The sequence below is a fragment of the Drosophila kikkawai genome, chromosome X (genome assembly GCF_030179895.1).
Source record: "Drosophila kikkawai strain 14028-0561.14 chromosome X, DkikHiC1v2, whole genome shotgun sequence".
Taxonomy (NCBI): Eukaryota; Metazoa; Arthropoda; class Insecta; order Diptera; family Drosophilidae; genus Drosophila; species Drosophila kikkawai.
Genome location: NC_091733.1, coordinates 31,622,474 through 31,640,680, shown reverse-complemented (window position 1 = coordinate 31,640,680; position 18,207 = coordinate 31,622,474). Strand labels below are relative to the sequence as shown.

The 18,207-nt window shown below is 39.9% G+C and overlaps 1 protein-coding gene across 3 annotated transcripts in view; it reads right to left on the bottom strand.

Annotated features, from left to right (window-relative positions):
- The window catches only part of bi (T-box transcription factor bifid), a 71,527-nt gene that overhangs the window by 8,628 nt on the left and 44,692 nt on the right, over positions 1-18,207 (bottom strand). The gene's annotated exons all lie outside the window — the stretch shown is intronic.

The following is an 18,207-nucleotide window of genomic DNA, read 5'->3' as shown; positions in this document are numbered from 1 at the left end:
AACAAAACCGGGGCAAGGGACAACCAAGAAACTACTAAAGCTCACTCACAAAGGTAGGAAAAATTCACACACAGAGAGAAAAAATATATACTCGATATATCAGAAAATAATAAACTATAATATATATATTTTTTAGATTAAAACGTAAGCTAAGTGTTGCCTAAACTTTTTTTAAAAGTAATTTTTAAAAAACAAATCCCTAGAAATGTTTAAAAATCTTGTAGAAATTGTCTTTAAAATTCCCAAGTACAAATTCAGTGTGTTAAACAGTTTAAACTTAAAGGTAATGATGAGGCTTCTTAGCTAAGAACTAAAACTATTGCCAACTTTTAGACTTGTGCTGTCTTAAAAAGAATTACAAGTTTAAAAGATTATACAAATATATTTTTAAAATGGAAAATTATTTAAGCCAGGCTTATCTTTTTCTCCCTGTTTATTTTCTTGGCTAGGAAAAAATCCGAAAAAAAAGAACAAAAATACGGCGGCAACAATGCCATTGCCGCGCCGCTCACTTGCACGCCAGAGCAACATGGGCAACATTGGCGACATCAGCAACTTTGCAGCCGACGGACAACCAACGACCACCCACCAAAAGGCACGAGAACGAGTAGGAACAGGAGCAGGAGTAGGGAGCAGGGGCCAGAGCAGGAGCAGGAGCTGTGCAGGAGAAGCTCAGCACCACCGACAATACAAAGTTGTTGTCATAAAATATGAATCTGTCTGCGCGGCAGAGACAGAGAGACCTCCCAGGGCAAGGCCCGGCCCTCGTCTTCTATATCTATATATATATATACATTGCCTAAACCATTTCGATCCGCTGTTGCAGAAAGGAACACCTTTTTAATTACCATAACTCGTCGGCTTCGACTTCGACTTCGATTAAGCGACAAACGACCAGAGGCCTAGAGAGGCCCAGAGACCAGAGACAAGTTTCTGTGTGTGTGTGGAGACCCCACAAGCAGAGGCAGTAAGCAAACGCCATTTTGTAAGTGTAATTTGGAAAGAAAAAAAAATACAACAAAAAACACAAGAAATAAAAAAGAAAACTCCACAAAAAAAAGAAATAAAATAAAGCAAAGCGAGTAAAACAACACGAAGGAACACAGCAAGACAAAGAGAGCGAGCGAACAAAGCGAGACAGCCCCCAATGTGTATCTCGTCGTAGTACGAGTATCTGGTATCTTGTATCTGCGTTGGATTCGCACGCCTCTCGGCTCAGCCTCAGCCTCAGCCCCAGCCCCAGCCCCAGAGACCCCCACCAACAACAAGAGACCACAACAACACCACCAAGCACAGCCAAGACCAGACCACCAATGGCGACGACTCTCGCTGCTCCGCGGAAGGTGTGACTAATGCGAATGCTTTTCGGTGTGTAAATGTGGTGTTAGTGGGGGGGGGTTATATTTTCTTGATACTTTCTTTATAAAATACTTTAATTCAAGTGTATGTTAATAGAGAAATAAATTTATGTGTATATATTTAAATATATTTTTAGATGTGTATATATTTTTCTATAAATATTTTAAAATATACTTTTAAAAATATATATTTTTTATTTTTTTGTATATATATATATTTGCACATCTTTTTAAATTTATTTTTATATACATAATTTTATATATCATTTTTAAAGATACTTTGTTAATATATTTTTATATGCATTTTTTTTAAATATTTTTATATTTTCTTATATTTTTTCTTATATATTTTCTTATATATTTTAATATTTTTAATCTATATTTTTGTATATTTTCCTGTACAAATTATAACCTTTATCCTTGTTTTTTTTTTTTTTTTGATTGAATTGATAAAATCATTTAAAAACAAGGCTTTTTGTTTGGCATGAGCTTTGTTTTGGGGAAAATCACAGAAAATCGAAAAATACATTTAATACCCCATAAATATGTAGGGTTTGTTGTGTTTAAAAACCAAAGAATGGGAAACGAGTTGATGCTGGTTCTGCTGCTGATTTTCCAACTGCAAAAAGCCTTTCACAAAAGTTAGGCCCCACCAAAATACCCAAACAAAAGAGCTGATTAATTGCTCCACCATTTTTGAGCTATAGAATTTAGAAAACCCAAGCCATGATTATCATTCATCAATCTAAAGCCTCAAAAATATATATATATAATAACCCCCTAGAGTCCATAAATCGTACAACGCCTTTTGCTTCTACTTAAAACGTCATTTGCTAATTTGCTTTAAATTTATTGACACATAAATTCATTTTGCAAAGCACGACAATCATCATAATTACCCCAAAGACATAGTATAGAGTGTGTGTGTGTCTAGAATTTATTGATAAAACAATTTGCATTATTACGTTAATTTTTCATTGCTCTGCCATGCAAGGCGCAAAATTGTCATTTAAAATGTCATTGTGGCGGCGATTTAAATGAAAATAACCGTGAAGATAGCCATAAAAAAAATACAACAACAAAAAAAGTACAAAATACAAAATATAAGCATGCAATGTTGCCTCTCTCTGCAGCCAGCAGCATTTTCCATTTTCCAAATGGGCATAAACAAGTCTAATTAGACATGAAGTGCGATTACACGGACGCCACGCAGTCGTCGGTCGCTTGTCGTCGCCAGTTGTCGTCACTCAAACAGGCAGCAACCAGATTGCATGTTGCTGTTGCTGCTGCTGTTGCTGCTGCTGCTGCTGCTGTTGCTGCTGCTGTCGTGATTGTATTTGCTGATTGAATTGATTGGCGAACAAAACCTCTTGGCAATTATGCATCGAAATATTGCCTAGATTTTTAGCACATATGATTGCGCATTGCTGCACGTAGCAATTGCTGTTTGCAGAGCCTAGCCTAGCCAAGGTAGCACAACGTGGCCAGTTAGCAGCTCCTGGCTCCCAGCACATTGACAAAGTACCCAAGCACAATCCAATACCCCAAGCAGTTAATCACTCTATATATCGCCCGGGTGACAACTGATTGAGCCGCCGGCGGTCGGTCAATACCAAAAATGGTGCGACAATTTCATGTTGCCTTTGGTGTTGTGTTTTGTGCCTCTCCTCAGCAGGAGTTGCAACCAGCCAGCCAGCCAGCCTGCAACACGTTTGTTTTTGGCTTTTGCGTGTTGATTGCTAAAAGGTAGAAAATCTCTGTGGCTGCTGTTGCTGCTGCTGTTGTTGCACACTCATTGTTGGCATATTATCACATAATTTAACTGATGATGGCACTGTCGCCCGTTGCCTTGTTTGCCACGGAAGAGCCTTGTCAGGTTGTGTTCGTTGTTGGCCGGGTTAATTGAATGATCACTCACACTTTGATTCGATTTCGCAGGCAACCAGGCGCAAGTTAATGGTGAGATTGCCAGTTAGATTCAATTGACTCCGGCGAGTCCAACTCCAACTGAAGTCAATTTAATTCCAAAAAGTCGGTTGGAAAGTTCAGCCACAAGGTGATCGTGAGTGAATGTCAGTTGGCTTTTAATCGTGTGAAGATCTGGCTTAAGAAAAGCCTTGAGAAATGTCAAAGAAAATAGGGGGAAAACTTAAGAGAATACGGGGAACATAATTATTATATAATATATCCTCAGCTAGGTTGAGTTCTCTAATGATTATTCCACATTTTAAGCCACCGATTAACCTATCAATACCATTAGGGATGTGTCTGTACACCCAAACCCATCGATAACATAAATTACTGTTTATTTAAGCACAAAACAAACCCAAAGATCGATGCTTGGCCTGATCGTGTGAAGAAGATCGATGCCAAATTGAAATTGTCAGCAAGTGATGATCAACAAAATGGTTTTGGCTGACCGGATTGATTGCTGGATAACTTGATTGCTTGATCACTTGATCACTTGATCACTTGATCGCTTGATGGCCCGATCAGTTCAGTGATCGCAAACGCGGACTCAATTGAAACGATCTGAGGCAAGTTCTAAAGGCACCGGCACCCGGCACCCAACTGACAATGATAAACTCCGATCAGCAACGGCTTCGATCATCTCCGGACTCAATTAGGCGACACAGCCGCCGCACAGCCATTTTCGGGGGCTACCTGTTGACCAATTATGGGCATAATTGAAGCGCCAAAGCCGCCGCGATGACTAAGCCCAAGTCTGAGTCCGACTCCGAGTCCAAGTTTTATTAAGCTGTATTAAGTATTTAAGCGATATGCATATTGACCTATCTATACCATAAATATCAACACGAAACTCTGATCGCAGTCGCAGTGGCCATGTCTTAATTAAGCCAGCGGATCAGGTAGACAAAATATAAAAAACACAAGAAAAACAAGAGAAAAGAGGAAAGATCCCCCATGCTGTCTCATATTAATCTGTAAATTATGCATAATTTTAATGAAGAAGCCAAAGGAGAAGAAAACAAAGCCACCCAGGCTCCCGGCAACCCAAGACTCTCTTCTGTCAAAACTCTCACGGAACTGCAGCAAAAGCAACAGCAGCTGCCGATCGAATCGAATTCGAATTCGTTGATTTCGGCATCCGCCAGAGAGAGAGAGAGAGAGCCCCAGTCAAAATTTATTTACAATTTATAACAATTCTTTTCGGGGGCCCATCTTATCGCCCGGTGGTCGTCGTCGACGTCGTCGGGAAAATGTTAAAAACGGATTTACATTTTAATGACAACACGAAGCGAAGGCCACAAGCTACCAGCGACCAGCTCCGATTGAGATACAGAGACTTTTGAAAGCCACACAAAAAAAAAAACAAAAAAAGAAAGACACAAAAAAAGAGTTGCAGCCAATTGCAAATTTGCTAAACAAAATGGGCGGCGTTTTGGGGCCTCAGAAAAGAAGGAGAAAAATCCCCAAGCAAGACATTTTCGGTTTCAACATTCGATATTCAATGAAATCTCGGCCGGCAGTCGCCTAATGATGCCTTTGCTGCCGTTTTGTTGTATGCAAATCGATCGTGTTCCCTTCTTTTTCCCCTCTCACCATTAGAGGGGGAAAAACAAAGAAAAAATAAAAAGGAAAAATAAGTAAACAACAGTCACAGTCGATTGGCCGGGAGCAGAAAGCGAATGCTCGGCGAAAGCCCAGCTTGGAACATGAGTTCTGGCACTCTGTGGCTGCGGTTGGATGCGGACCGCTGATCCCGATAGCACGCCAGGCCTCGATAGTCAGGGGTTATCGATAACCAGTGGGTGTAGAGAATATGTAAAACCAAGAGATACAAGTTTTGAGGAGAATTTATAAGAATTTTAATACAAATTAGAGAGAAACCCAACTTATTTATCGATAAATTCGATGTTTTGTTGAAAGTAAGCAATTCTTAAACTTCATAAATAAGGAAATTTATATTGAAAGTAAGCTTTCAATGCCTTAAAAACCAACTAACTAAATCCCAAAGATTTTTACCCCTTACTTATATAGATTACTTATCGATAAAATCGATTACAGCGCTAATTACACGCTTACAAAAGTTAGAAAACCACTTACAAATAGCCTTAAGCCTACTTAGATAAATCCTATTTAAATAACAAATCGATAAAATCAAAGTGTATCAATTACCCATGGTTATGGCCTGCTAAATTGCTCACCTAAAAATCAAAGCCATGACTTATCGATAGATAATCGCTTTGCAAAACCCGACAACACCCATTTTTATTGGTTATTTCGGAATCGTGAAAAACACAACTACTCGTTCGATGGACATTAATCGATTTGTAATAACCCCCAAAGACTGTCGGCTCCACCGACTCCATTAATAATCGTTTTGTACTCGCGCCACCCACATAAAGAGCAAACACCTAGTAGGCACCGGGCTCTATCGATGATTATTTATATCGCGCGCTCTGCATTTCCCCTCCTTCCCAAAGAGGGCTATAAATTTCCAGCTGCTCAAGAGCCGGGGCCATGTGAAGTCCGCCGCCGCCGCTTGCTTATAAATGAGCCGAGTTATGGTGAGCTGAGCTCGCCGGGCCGTAGATAAAAAATAAAAATAAAAAACGAAACGAAACGAAGCGCGCGGATCGGTTAAGATCCCAGGGGCGGCTAATGGTCGAGTGAGCTACCAGATCCAAACCGTCGACTATCGCGAATGACAAATATTTCAAATGATTTCAACACTTTGCCGATGCCGCCCGATCTGCCTGGAAAAATGGAAATGGTAAAAACAAAAAGTATAAAAAAAAAAAGGGGGCTGCTCGATGATTTGCGTTTTATTGCAGCTAATAAATTGAATGGCGATGGCGACCCACCACTGAGGCGGCGCGGATCGGGTTTGGCCAACTATTTGCTGCGATAAGGAGTAGCAACAGCAGCAAGCAGCAGCAGCAGCAGCATAGTGTTGCATGCAACATGCAACTGGCAACCGGCAACTGGCAACTGGCCACCGAAAGCCAGCAACTGCCGGCGCATGCGTGTGTGCATTTCAATGCAACACTGATAAAGGTGTTCAACGCTCGATGACATTAGCACCATCCAAATGCCGCAATCAACTCTCAAGGACACTGGCAGAAAAATAGCTTAAATTTTAGAAATTTTCTAGAATTTTTAAAGTAGAAATTAAAGTGGAAATAATGCTAGGAAAACCTGGCCGAGAATCACTCTTCAAACAAATCCAGAAAAAAAAACCTAGTAATATCCATAACATTCTCTATAATTTTTCCCTGTGTTTTTTTTTTTATAATTTTAATTTTAGTTTTAAAAGTATTTAAAAGTAGATTAAAATTGAATAATAATTCTAGAGAAACCTGATCAAAAGTCTTTCTTTAAGGGGGGGGGTAAGGTATTTAATTTTTTTTTTCGTAAATTTTTTTTTATTTTTTATTTTAAAAGTTCAATATCTTAAGAATATTGTGTCCAAGTTTTACATCAATCATAGTAAAATTGACGAAGTTATGCGGAGCTGAACGAAGGTCGGTTGGTGTTCAATGCATGAGAATCACAAAGTTTAAAGCGCTCTCCTGAAAAATGCCATTTTGAAAATCGGTGTACACGATAACTAAAAATATACTGAACCAATCGGTTTGAAATTTGGAACATAACTTCTTTAGATAATTCTACAGGTATTCTCGTCGAGCTTTTTTTAATTTTTAATTTTCTTATATTTTTTATTTAACAAATTAACTTAATTTTTTAGTCAAAAATCGGGGTTTTGACTTCAAATTTTGATAAAAAATAGGGAAAAAATTGTAAAAATAAAAACGCTTCGAGAATACCTCGGGACACTTATCCTTTAACGAATGAGGTATAATTTTTGTAGATCGGATGATTCTGTGGACAGTTAGGATGTACACCGCAAACCAACTTTTTTTGGAGGCGACTCGGGAGATTCCCTATAACTCCTCAACCTCTAAATATTTTTCAATACAAAATTTATCACAAACTGTTCAAATGTTGTGTTATTATATGGTATTTAATTCGTTAAGCTAGCTTTAGCCGTTTCGCCACAACATTTTTTTGAAAAGTGGGCATTTTTGCACCGAATTAACCTTACCCCCCCCTTAAATAAACTCTCTTTAAGCCTAATCTTTCTTTCTAAAATCCAGAAAAAATCTTGCAGTATCCAGAACATTCTCTGAAATTTTTGTCAGTGCTTTTTATAATTTTAATTTTATTTTTAATAATATTTTAAAGTAGAATACAATTAAAATTAATTTATTCTCTTCCCAAAATCCAGAAAAAAATCCTAGAAATATCCAGAACATTCTCTATATTTTTTTTTTCAGTGTTTTTTACCACTCAGCTCGAGCTCAAGTGCTCACCTTGCTACTGCTGGTTTCCCCCCCTCAGTTTTTCTGGACCCGCACTTTTTTTTCTGTTGCCGTTGTCGCCGCTTTGCCATATTTGTCGGCGCCTTTTGTTCTTCTTTATTAAAAAGGCGAATAATCATAATAAAGAACCAACAACACACACACAACTCCCGACGTTGTCTCGTTGTCGTTCAAGTTGTTGTCGTCCATTTAGCCACTGAGTTTGAGTTTTGGCTGAGCAGCCGTTTGCCGCCAAGCGGGTTTCCAACTGGCATCTTCTCATTTCGATTTGGGTTTCGGATTCGGTTTGGGATTCGGGTTTTTGGGTTCTGGGTTCTGGGTTCTGGACTCCCGATTGTGGTGGGTTCCCAGTTCTCTCTGGGGCTGCCGCTCGTTCGGTAGCCGCTAGACTTGGACATTAATCGATAACACTTGAGTATTTTTTCATGTTCCGCAAGGCGAGCCATTAAGCGATTGTCCACCAAAGGTCTTTCACGTTGTTGGGTGTCCCCCATTGGGTTCGAGTTTTTGTTTTTTTAGTTTTTGAGTTTTCAAGTTGGTGTTGGGATTGGTGTTGCTTTGCTGGTTTAATTTTAAGTAAGTAGCAGGAGCAGAAGGGAGATTAATGCTCTATATTCAGAGGTTAATCGGGAAGAGATGGCTAGGAAGGGGGCTATGAGGGTCTTATAAACCCTAAACATTCATAGAAATTTCTGGTATAAATATATATTTATATTCAAAGAACATATTTATATTAAAAAAAAAAACGAGAAGAAGCTTAAAAATCATTGAAGAAGTCTTTTTCGACCCTATAAATCATGTATATTGTTGATTCGCATCACAAGCCGAGTTTATCTAGACATTTCTGGCAAAAAAAAATTTGTTAACCATTTTTTCAAAATTTTGTAAGGGGTTACAACGTTAAAATTGTCGAAAACTTACTAGTTTTTCTATTTCTTACTATTTTTCTTTTGTTTATATATTTTATATATATTTTTAATATTTTTTGTAATATATTTTTGTTAATTTTTTCCTTTATTCCTGTTATTTTGTAATCCTTAATCAAACATTTGCCACTTGGCTTGCGGCCTTTACCTTCAGCCAGCTGGCTTAATGAAATTCAGCGGGAAGCGCTAATGATTAAGCCCTGTCCCGATCCTAACCCCTGATGGGATCTCCTCAGCTCCTTGGCTCCTTGGCTCCTCCAACTCCTTCCCCCAAAAAATTCCCCCGGCAATTACTAAAAGACAAATTTATTTGCACGCATGCAGAAGAGTTGTGTGTGCGAGGCGGGCTCTGGCCTTTGAAAGTGGCCTCCGTCTCCGTCGCCGTCTCCTTCTGGGTCTGGGATCGGTTTAAGAGAACCTGGAGCTGAAGAGGCTACTGTTCGACAAGTGTTAAGCATAATGCAGACACACCACACTCAGGGGCCAGGAACTGTGTTGGGGCTTTAATTGAAGTGCCTGGCGACTCGCAGCATTGACATTAAGTATCGATAAATTAAGCATACGCAGTGTAGGCCCTGCTTTTTTTATGAATGGAAAGAAGCCAAGACTTGAAAGAAACAAAAAACTGCAAAAGAACTGAGAAATGTGAAAGGTTTCGAGACCGCCCTGGCTGTCGCATAAATTCCCAATAATTTACAGTATATAAAAATCAACACAAAACATTTTATGTTAATGAAAATAAGAGCGAGAAGGAGTGAAAGCCAAGCTGAGAAACTGGAAGTGGAACTGGAACGGAGCCAGGTGGCAAATGGAGATGGCAAATACAGTAGCCGGCGGGTCAGCAGATAGCCCAGATATCTAGGCAATTAATGGGCTGCTCGAGCCCGGCTAATGAGCAGCATTTAAACACACACACACGGTGTCAGTTTTTTAGGTTTGCCTTTTTTATTTTTATTTTGTTTTTTTTGTTGGCAAAATAATGATCCATGTGATCCTTTGATTTTTGAGCCGCTATCTTTATCTGGGCCTTAAAATATTTTTTATAACTTAATTACGTTCAGTCAAAAGTCACTAAACAAATCGTCACATGTTTGATATTCAAATTGGAGTTTTCTTGGGCTTTTCTTTGTTTTCCTTTGGGTTTTCTTCTTGTTTTTTTTTTTATAAAATTTAATGAATGAAAATGAAAAAAGGGCTTATGGAAATGAGCCAGATAATGGCTTAAGGGTTCAGGTCAAAGCAGCCTGTGTGTGTCTGTTTTTTGAGTCCCAGTGCCACACGCTGTGCAACTCGTCTTTATGGCCTCAAACACACACTCCACACACTCTATAAACTCTATAAACTCTCTATAAAAAAAAAACTCACACCAGCAGATCACAGACTGCCTCTCTTTTACTGGCAGCCACTCAAGTTCTTTGCTTAATTAACGAACGAAGAAAAGGCCAAGACAGAGCGTAGCATATAAAAATTAATTAGCAGATCCAGAACCTAAAATCAGAAGGCATGAAGATCAGTCTCAGGGAGAAAAAGTCACTAGGGGGGCGGCTTCTCTAAAATTCATTGAAAAAATTAGACGAGATAAAACTAATTTCTAAGGGAAAACAAGAAAGATTGAAGAATAAATAATAAAGAAAAAAAATATATAATAAAATATATAATAAAATATTTAATAAAATATATAATAAAATATATAATAAAATATATAATAAAATATTTAATAAAATTTATTTAAAAAAATATAATAAAATATATAATAAAATATATATATATAACCTAAAACATCATATTTAAAACTAGTTTATAAATCAATAAGCAAGCAGCTTTAAGAGGTTCGTTTTTTAATTTTTAACTAGTATTTTTTATCCATTTATTTTTAGAATTTTCTGTGAATCTTTTTCTTATTTTAAAGATTAAGTTTCAGGGAGAAAAAGTCACTAGAGTGGCCTCTAAAATTCATTGAAAAACTAGTCAAATTAAATTAATTTCTAAAGGGAAAACTAGGAAAATATACCACCTAAAATTTCATATTTAAAACTAGTTTATAGAGCAGTAAGTAGCCTCTAAGAGATTTGCTTAGTAATTTATTTATTTACTTATTTATTTATTTATTTATTACCCATTTAATTTTACAATTTCCTCCTCATTTTTCCCCCCAATTTAAAATACTCTCTAAACTCCATGTAAGCCAAAGTTATTTTCCTTGTTAAAAGAACCCCCCCCCCAAGTGCCTTTATAGATATATTTTACTCTACCATTGATAGAATTTCCTTAACGATTGTATGTATTTTTAATTAACGTTTTAGAGGTCATAAAAAGTGAATACAGAAGGCAAGTTGCTTGAGCTGCAATCACCCCAAAATGGCTTTGAAATTTCCTATAAAAAAATAAGCCTAAAAAAACAATTCCGTCTTGGGCTAATCGAGGGAATTAAGTGTAAAATTATGTTAATCATGCCGCGCTTCGTTCTTCTTTTTTTGATTGCCCGCTGATTGAGGAAATTGTCGGTGGTTCGTATTGGCAGCCCAAAAACAGTCAACAGGTAAGAGGTAAGAGGTAACAGCTAACAGCTAACAGCTAACAGCTAATCAGTTGCAACGGAAATCCCCCCTCGGTTTAGTGGAGAAAATGAATACGAGAGTGGACATATAAGGTAGTAGGTCGACGACTGCCCACAATTTCCGCTGCGATGCTAATAAACTTGGTGTTTTTGGTCAAAAGAAAGTCCAAGCTTTAAACAGGGAAATTAATTTAAATTTTTTAAGAGAGAAGAGGGGGGAGAGGAAGCGGGAGCGGTAGCCACAGCATCCTCCATAAAAAAATGTGCGTTAATAACATTTGCCGCCAAAGTAAAGTTGGCCATAAAAATGGCATTTTCATGTGACGATGAGAGGACTTGGCTGCTGATTCCGATTCCGATTCTGATTCTGATTCTCCACTTTTCCTCCTCCTCCTCCTGCTGCTGGTGATGATGATGATGATGACCATGATGATGGCTATGGCGCTGCTACCGACGCGTTTCGGTGGGAAATACGATGATGGCCTATGCCAAGTACACATATCGATCCCAGGACGGGGACATAAAAATTTACGTCCCATAAATATCCACACAAGGCTGGTGGTGATGCTGCTGCTGCCTCGGATGTTGCAGATTCGCATTTATGCGTTTAATGATAAAGCTGAATGGCTGGGGAATCGGACATCGACGACGACGACGACGGCGGAGGGCAGTTGGAGTTGGGAGACGAAGGCGCCTGCGTAGCAAGCTGCCAGCGGTAGCCACCTTAAGTGCCACATTGCGTTTCTTCTTTTTTGCTTTTTCTCTGGGAATCGGTTCACCCGGTGGTCCACAAATTGCCCCTGGTACTCTGGCGGAGAAGCCTCTGCCTAAGTAAGGGGGCCCACCGCTGCGATGAAAGTGGAAGCGCCTGGCTTCTAGCCCCCAACAAATTGTTGAAAAATTATAACAAAAGTTGGTCAAGTGACAGCAATTGCAGGCTTAAAAGAGACTTTTGGAAACATGGTGTTTAAAATACAATAAAAAATATTTCTAAGCTTGGAATTATATTTTATCAATTAATAAAGCAAGTTTAAGTTTTTAATATTTATTTAAAATTCCCCAAAAAACCCCCAACTTTAAACCCATAAGATCAACTCCCCCGATCAACACTTGCCCCCAAGCCAAGCCCGTTAGCTCCAAAATCCCAGCAAGAGAGAACGACCTTGTCCCAGGGATTCAGCTCACTTCGGTTCGTTTGTGGCTAATTAACAAGTTGGCGGCGTCAGGCCGCGCACGCCCATGGTCAGCCTGAGAGGCACACAATCCTCATGCAAAGCAGGCAGAAAACACATACAAGAGGAGGTTGGAGGTTGGAGGTGGAGATGGAAGTGGAGGAGCAGCATGTTGGCCCCGGTAAGCTTGTTACAGGACGGCGGCTTGGCCGGCGCCTGTGTTGCCGCCGTGGCGTCGCCTCGTCGTTTCAAGATGAATGTGTGTCGTTGTTTCAGCTCCCAGCTCCTGGTCCCTGCTCCCAGCTTCCTGCTTTCAGCTCCCTGCTCCCTGCCTCCATCGCCTTCTCCCCCTTCAGCTCCCCTTCCTTCTCCAGCTTCCTCCTGACCTGCCGCCTTGTCAGGCCTTGTATTTTGTATGTAATTGGCTTGAGCTCTCCCAGCTGCAGGCAGCAGCAGCAGCAGCAGCACCGCTTAAATAGATGGCTGGCCACTGGCGTCACCTGTCGTCCCTCGTAGCTCCATAGCTGGGAGCTCCAAACTCCAAGCTCCAAGCTCGTAGCTCTGTCTCTGCCCCAGCAGCATCGGCGCAAACCAAAAAGCCAAAGACATTTGCAAATCTTTTGTTTCCCATGTCCGATCATTTCTCATATAGACCCGAGCAGCAGCGGCGGCGGCGGCAACGACGACAACAACGACGAGGACGACGGCGACGACGACGACAAAGGAATACCGCAGGCGCCAGCCAGCCCAAAAACAAAGAACCCAGAAAAAAATAATAAAAATAAAAACTAAAGGAGAAGCGCGGAGAAAAACGTAGCAAATAAAATAAAAGAGCCCCAGACAACGATGCAGACGACGACGACGACGACGACGGCCACCAGCGGCCAGTCAAAGTCTCAACCAGGGGGGAGCCTTAAAGGGGCAGCTGGTGGGAAAAGGGGGCAAAAAAAAAACCGCTGAGCACGAGCTTTTGTGAGCGCCACAGGACGACGACCAAGGCGACGACGTGGACGACAACGCCAAGGCATTGTCTTTGGCGGAGGAGGAGCGACCACATTCAAATCTTAACTTGAAATCAAGGCGACGGTTCGGTTCGGTTCGGTTCGGTTCGGTTCGGTTCGTTCTTGGCTCCATGGAACCAAGGCTCCTTGGTTAAAGGCTTCCAGCTTCCATCTACCAGCTCCAGGCCAAAACAAATTCAAACTGCCAAAATAATAAGCCAAGAGCAAGAGGGAGCTGCATTTTTTGTTTTTTTTTTTATGGCGCAGAGAGACAAATGCGTGGCTCCTCTTTTCTGTAGATTCTGAAGGTCGCCGCTGCTAACGCCAGTCTTCCCCCCCTTCCCCTCCTCAAAACAGATTCTTCCCTGGCAATTCTTTTAGCTCGTTGGTGGCTGATTCTTCGGCGGCTGCCATAAAATTTTTGAAACCAGCTCGCAAGACAGATAAGAAATTTTTGTTGAAAACTCGTGCGCCAAAAGGAAGCGACGACTGGTTTCGAATATATATATATATAAATATATATCTAAAAAAAAAAATACATATATATATATTGATGGTAGACTGCATAAAATTTGTTTAGGAGAAGACAGAGTCTGGTTTCGGGGGGGGCATACAAATTGGCTTTGGCAGCGTCTTTAAGGCTCGTCCTCGTCCTCGTCGGTAGCAGCGCCGTTTAGATGGCTATCAGTAAATAGAACACAAATGAAATTCATCGATAGAAATCGAAATCGCATCGGGGGCGGTTGGCCAAATCAAAAGGCAGAAAAGGTAGAAGGAAGCCAGCAGGCAGGCAGCCACAACAAAGGCCAGTACGGGTCTTGGGTCTTGGGTCTCCTTGGCGACCGTGATGTGATGGGGTACACATGTTGCCGGCACGACGACGCGACAGCAGCAGCAGCAGCAGCAGCATTAGCAGCAGCAGCTCTTTTGGGCCAAGGGGGCTGACCTTTTGGCAGCCAAAAACAGACGACAAAACTACAAGCCAGCCAACACTTAGCCAGAATAGAAGGTGGTGCTGCTGGCGCTGGTGGTGGTGGCTGCCATATGGTGGTAGCTGGGGTTGGCCTATCAGCGAGCGAGCTGGGCGTCGTGAGCAGCAGCGGGTGGCCAGTGGGAGGCAGTAGAAGCGGGAGAAGTGCCACTGACAGACAGACAGATGGATAGACAGGGAAATAGAGAGAGAAAGATAGAGAAAGAGAGAGGGTTGGCTAAGCCCCAACAGACCAGAAGTTGGCAAGAAAGAAAATTTCCAATCAGAGTGGAGGGAAGCAAGTTAAGAGATTATAATAAAATTGCCAACTTATTTATAAATTTATTATTTATAAATAAATAAATAATGTTATATAAGTAAATAAGGTAAAATATATAGATACCTGTTTAAAGTGTAAATAAATGTTAGAGAAATAAATTCAAGAGAAATCAATTCTAGGGAAATGAATTTTAGAGAAATAAATCTAGAAAAATAGATTCCAGAGAAATAAATTCTAGAGAAATAAATTCCTGAGAAATATATTCGAAAGAAATGAATTCTAGAAAAATGAATCCTAGAGAAATTAATTCTAGAGAAATAAATCCTAGAGAAATTAATTCTAGAGAAATAAATTCTAGAGAAATAAATTCTAGAGAAATAAATTCTAGAGAAATAAATTCTAGAGAAATAAATTCTAGAGAAATAAATTCTAGAGAAATAAATTCTAGAGAAATAAATTCTAGAGAAATAAATTCTAGAGAAATAAATTCTAGAGAAATAAATTCTAGAGAAATAAATTCTAGAGAAATAAATTCTAGCAAAATCTTAAAACAGAACAGTAAAGAAATCCAATTACATTAAATTACTTTATAAACGAAAACATATTGCTTTTGTTTTTCCCAGAAAATAAATACACACAATATGTATATATATTATAAGAATATATTTTCCATATTCGAATATCATTTAATTAATTGTCAGAGAGATTCAGATATCATTACGAGCGACTCCATTAGGGAGATATTGTGGCGTTCAAGTAGCAGCAAGCATTAGGCCCAAGACACGACCTGAGTCAATTAATCAGCCTCAGTCTCGGCCTTAGCCTCAGTCTCAGTCTCGGCCAGAACATGTCAGGCCCAACAATAGAAAGCCACTTGAAGCCTTTGGCGACACTCCAGCCTGGCACAAAGGCACAGATACAAAACAGGGGCAAAAACACACACAGAAATAAAGCACTGGGGGAAATTGAGGCTAACTTTTAATTAGAAGAAAATTATAAAAGAAAATAAAGACTATATTTGAATTAAAAGAAAAGTATAAACGGAAATGAAGGCTATCTTTTGTATTAAAGAAAAATATAAAAGAAACTAATACGTTTCCCCCAAAATGGATACAACTTGAGAGTCTGAATGTTAATATTCACAACTAATTTCTCCCTGTGCACTGATGAGTGTATAATCTGGCTCTAATGATGCTGAGCTGCTGCTGCTTCTGCTGATGATGATGACAAAAAGCCAAACAAGCAGCAGCCCGGGGGTCTCTCCCAGAGTCGTCCGGTAGGGGCACCCTACTGTCGACAGCTCCGGAGGAGGTTAAGGTTCATACCAAGACACAGTCCGAAAATCCGAGAGTCCGAGAGCCTCCTCCCCACCTATCAGCCTGTCGGCAGTCCATTCTCACATCATTAATTACAAAATTATTGGGTCCCCGAGTCGAGTGTGTGTGTGTGTGTGCGTGTGTGGCTTAGTCCGAAATACACACAGGTGGATTGGTTCGGTTTGGTTTGGTTTGGATTGTATTGTATGGCCTGGGTTTTGGATCGATTCGATTTTAGCCGCAGGAACTGTAACAACAAACCGAACCAACCGAGAGAGCTAAGCAAAATGTTAATTTTCAAATCTCCGTGGGAACTGGAAATTAGTAGTTGGCACAGATACAGATACGGATACAGAGACAGCTACAGATACAGATACATTCATAGATACAGCTACAAATACGCAGCTACAGACTTTGAGATACAGTGAATGTGGTTTTTGACCTGCGGGCGGCCTACACATATTAGCATTGTTGATTTTGATTTTGATTCTGATTTTGAGGCTGAGCTCTATAGAAGACAGCCAAGGGTTAAGGGCGAAGATCTATCAGTAGTTATTGATAAACGAAAATTGGCCACCACAGGGAGAGGTGATGCACAGAGAGAAAAGGGGGGGAAAATACATATTTATATATTATAAATTTATATAATTTAATTTTTTGCAATTTTTAAAATTTTTAAAAAAATATTCTATATTCATATTATATAAAAATATTTTCTATACATTTTATATTAAATTCTTTAAATTAAAAATTCATCTCTAATCTTCTTCTTTAATTATTTTTTAATCTTTTTTTTTTTTTTTTTTTTTTTTTAATATATTTTCCCTTACTAATAAATGTTTTCCCACAATCCCCACTTCGTATTACCCTTCCATTTCTCCCTGTGCATAATACATCTCTTGCATCTCCCTGTCTATCAGGCATTAATCGGTCCCTACTAACTGACTCACTCGCCACAGCACCCAATACGTAGCTTTGAAGAGCCCCCAAACCAAAAGCCCAGTCTCGAATTTGTGGCAATTAAACGATTTCGTTTCGTGTGCTGTCTTCAGCTGTCTGGGCCTGCCTGAGATGCTGCATGATTAATATGTTTTTGAGTAGTTCTTAGCCAAGGGCCAGGCCAGGGCAGGCCACCATCAAGCTCTGGCTTAACAAGCCACGACTTTTGGGCCCACAAATAACTTCGGGGGTCCACCAGTCCAGGAAAGCCAAGTCAGTTGTTAGCCGGTTGACAAATCGTTTGTAAATGGCTGCCAGACAAAAGTGGAACACACGCACGGAACGTGGGTCAATACAACCTACAAAGGAACACCCCTACCCCCAACCCCTGCCCCTGCCCGGTGGCATGACTTCTGGGGAATCAAAGAACTATACCTATGTCGGTTGACTATCGAAATTATAGTGTTGTGTGCCGAGAGTGTGCCTGGGTCAGCAATCAAGGGTTCATCAAATATTAAGCGTATTTTGCAGTTCTGGTTTCATAATATTATCGTTTGACTAGGTAAGGTTCCTTTTGATTATTTTCTTACAACTTTTGAGGTATTATTATTATAGAACTTCCTCTGTCGCTGCAACTTTCAGTAAATAAATGCCTTTAGAGTTTTATTAGAATTTTACTAAAGACATTTTTAAAGTTTTTATGCTTCGAAATTTCGTTTAAAAATCCTAAAAAATAATATAAAATTAAACAAAACTCACACCTTTTGAAAATCGAATCAAATCAGACAGCAAACACTCGACTGAACACGGCTAATCCCTCAGACCAGCGTCAAACTGCCAACACCTGCCACTCACTCATCTGGGAGTTATACCATTTTACCCATTTATCCGGTATTAGCCACTTGACGGTGAAGGAGTGGGGGGAAAACCCCAAATCGCATTCGCTTGCAAATGGCAATCCCATTAGCTCAAGGCGCAGCTTTAAGAAAATCCAATTAAATGCAAAATAGCAAGGGGTGTCGGTATAAAAAATAGAAATACAAAAAAAAAATACAGGAGTCCTGTGACAATAATGAGCTGGCAGGCAGGGCATGGAGCCCTGGATAAAAAACCCATTGAATCTGTGCATAATAATGCCTAAATATGGGGAGTTTGTTGAGTGAGTGAAGAGTGCGAAACACTCCAAAGACATTAGCCCACTTGAACCAGAGGGCAAAATGCGAGGATGTGGCATGCCACTCAGCTGGCGGAAATGTTTTTCATTTTTTTTTTCTCCTTTTTACCCCTAATGAGCGCCAAAAACGAATAAAAAATATAATCAGGAAGAGGCCTCCCACAAGG